Consider the following 3484-nt stretch of genomic DNA (forward strand, 5'->3'; position numbering starts at 1 on the left):
AAAGTTCTAATTGTCCACACATATGCATGTCTTAGTCTGTATTAAGATCCAATCTAGTATATGTGAAGTATGAACAGCAGAAAAAACTAAGGTTTCAGGGAAAAAACAACTTCTATAAACCAGTGTTCCACTTAACATGACTTTAACCCTTTTGTTCAGACAATATGAGATTTATCGCATTCATTTTCTGGTGTTTTATACCAGGTTTTATTCAACACATGTCAGATGTTTCTGTTTGTGCTGATTGTTGTGCGACTTTAACCTTAAGAACCCATTTAGTTCAGTTTTTTGTTTGTCTCTTAAGACTGTGCACATATTTCCTGTATTTTCTTGTTGCATCTGAAGAAAAGAGACTGAGAAGTAAATATGTGCTCACTTCAACCCTGCAAAACAGCAAAGCTAAAGGTAGCCTAAGACTTTTGCACAGTACTGTACATACCTACAGTTTATGTGTATGTATTTAAGGTGCTGGTTCATTATACAAAGTACAAACTGACATTTTCTAAAATCTCTCTGGAGGAAAGGCATTAAATGAGATTAAAAGAAAAAAAAACAACTAAGGTCACAATATCAAAAAGTTGTTGCTCAAATCTGCTTGGTCAAAAACTGGAATGATAGATGGCAAAGTGAACTCTAAAATAAGAGTACACTGGAAACAAAACTTCAGGAATTGGATCTGAAAAAAAAACCCACATTTTTAAAAAAGAAAATCAAAGAAAGATATAGGAAAATATATTACTGTTACAGCGTCTCACGTCGAACCTGCATCTCATCAGTGTGCCGTCTGCCTCTGTGACTCCTGTGCCATTATGTACATTTAGTATCAGTCAATCAATCAACGCTGCCTCCACCCAGACAACTGTCAGTGTAGGCATGGTGTGGCTTCTTGAGCTGGAACCTTGATGGATGCCTCTTTCTTCTTTTTTGCCTCCCTTGTACACACAAGAATGTAAAAACGACTGCAAACACTTAGACTAACCATAATTTGTGGAGGACATCAGACTGGAGATGCTGCAAAACCGGCATTTTCAGACACTGAAACCTCAACTTTTTGAAACTGGGTCCCAGAGTCTGGGGTTCCATTAAGGGGGGGGGGGGGGGCTAAACATGACAAATTCATGGGGCCCAGCATTTCTGCATACAGGTTGGAAGGTGTGAAAATTTTGTGTAAGGTCAGCTGTATAATAGAGGCGTAGAAGTTGGGAGTCAGATGTTGAAAGCATGTTAAGTTTCACTTTTGTTTACCGGCAGCACAAGCTACATGGATCGCACTCCCACGTCCCCCACCCCCTGCTCCAACAGATTGAGAGGATACTAACTTATATGAACGGTCCAAGAAGTTTAGCTTTCATGGGGCCCAGAATTGGTAGCGTTTCCCCAGCCCAGACTGCATACATTTGAAAACACCTGTTTTGCATCTTCGTCTGTACAACCAAACCGCAAACTTTTCTAAAATGATGTCATAGCCCCACCTCTGTAACCTTTCACCCCAGAAGCAAGACACCACTTCACAACAACAACAATAATGGCGGACTACAGAGTAGTGTCCATGCTACAACATCTATTGAACCTATTGGAAATACTGAATAAAAATCTTTGGCTACTCTTTCATTACAGTGAGCAACAAACAACCATAGCTAACAACATTCACTAAATGCTCTTGGATCTAGCGCAGAGAGGGGCGACCAGGAAGAAATATTGGGTCAGACCTGGTAGAACCAAGTAAGCTTTATGCACATGCTCGACATCTTCTTCACTGTTTTTTGTGAGAGCATTTCAATGCCACATACAGGCCTGGCATTTCTACTACATCATTTTCAGTCATTTTTTTAGTGGTTTTGTGTGGACGCAGATATTTCCTGAAACAACTCCATGTTTACAGAACACTTTTTCAAAAACGATAAAGAAAAAGAGCGGCTAGGAAAAGATACGGTTTCGTGTGGACATGGCCTTAAAGTGCAGCTGTACTGGTCATGCTCATGACATTAATTGTGCACACTGGACTTTTTTTATGACGTGAATTATGCACGGGGGGCATAGCCTAGGGGGAGCAGCCACTGCCGGCCATAAGTGACGTACCAGTGGTCATTCCGGGTGATGAGCGCAAGTAAACCAGCAGCAGTCAGTGAGCAAGACTGAGTGGAAAGCACATGTTCAAGAACCAAACTATGGCTAGCAAGTTTAACAAGATGGGTGTAAATGGTTTTCTATTCAGTCCGATAATGTGTCATCTTAGACGGGTGTCTGCTGCACCGGGTAAGCGAACAGTCCATCACAGCCCAGATAATGGGACGAATCAGTGACTTAGCGTAACTAATGGTGCTGGAACAGCCCGTGAAGGAGGCAACATGTCTGACTGACGGAGCAGTGACTTAGTATTTGACAATGGGCCATGACGTAAGTTACCTGATGGAACCACGAATATTATACGTGATCTTTTGAAATAGCTAGCAATAAAAATTCACTACAGGTACCCTTTAAGCAGCAATGACAGGCTAATATATAAGCTACCGTTAACTTCCCAGTGTCAGGATCAGGTTTTTTTAAGTGATTTTATTTTATGTTGCAGTAGATTTTATGTCTCTCTATGTACTAACCATGATCTACTGCAGGTCATACAGAATCTTTAAACAAAATCCATCTAAACTATGATGTTGTAAAGAAGCCTAAAGAAACCTACACCGCCCAGCCAGATAAAGTGCCACATGTAATATTTCACTGGACCGCCTATTGGTTCAACTAAAGAACACATTCACAGCTGCATCCTTCATGCCACACAATGATCATTCAATGTCATAATAAATGCCACCTTTTTTTTTTTTTTTTTTTTTTTTTTTAACATCCAGGGTTACTTTTTTGCTAAGATCTTGCATTGATGGTGCCTAGTCAGGCTGCTACATCAAGTCTTCTCCATCACATCAAAGGATTCTCAGTGGGGTTCAGGTCTGGACGCTGTCGTGGCCAATCCATGTGTGAAAATGATGTCTCATGCTCCTTGAACCACTCTTTCACAAGTCTGATGGTCCAGATGAGTCCTGGGATTGTCCAGTCTTTATGCTCTATAGCAAACTGGTGGTTATTTACGAAATGAGACGCTACTGCATCCAGTTAAAGCAGTGGTTCCCAACCTTTTTTGGCTCATGACCCCATTTTAACAACACAAATTTGTGGCGACCCAGACATTCAAAGCAGAGACTTTTTTTTGTTTTTTTGCTAAATATTATTAGTAATTTGTTTTTGATCATGTAATAGTTTGCTATACTATGTTGCAAATAAATGTTAATTTTAGACCACATTTAGGCTGTATAATGTATATTATTATGGACGGAGGCAGAAAAGCCAGGTGTAGATTACTGCACAAAGTGAAAATTTTATTTTCCTTGGTCAGGATATATACAGTCAGTCCAGCTTGGATTTACAAGGCTGACAATTAATACTGAACAAACAATAACTCAAACTGTGAATTATGAAAGAGCTGCAGCAT

This window comes from Sphaeramia orbicularis, chromosome 10 (genome assembly GCF_902148855.1).
Source record: "Sphaeramia orbicularis chromosome 10, fSphaOr1.1, whole genome shotgun sequence".
Classification (NCBI taxonomy): Eukaryota; Metazoa; Chordata; class Actinopteri; order Kurtiformes; family Apogonidae; genus Sphaeramia; species Sphaeramia orbicularis.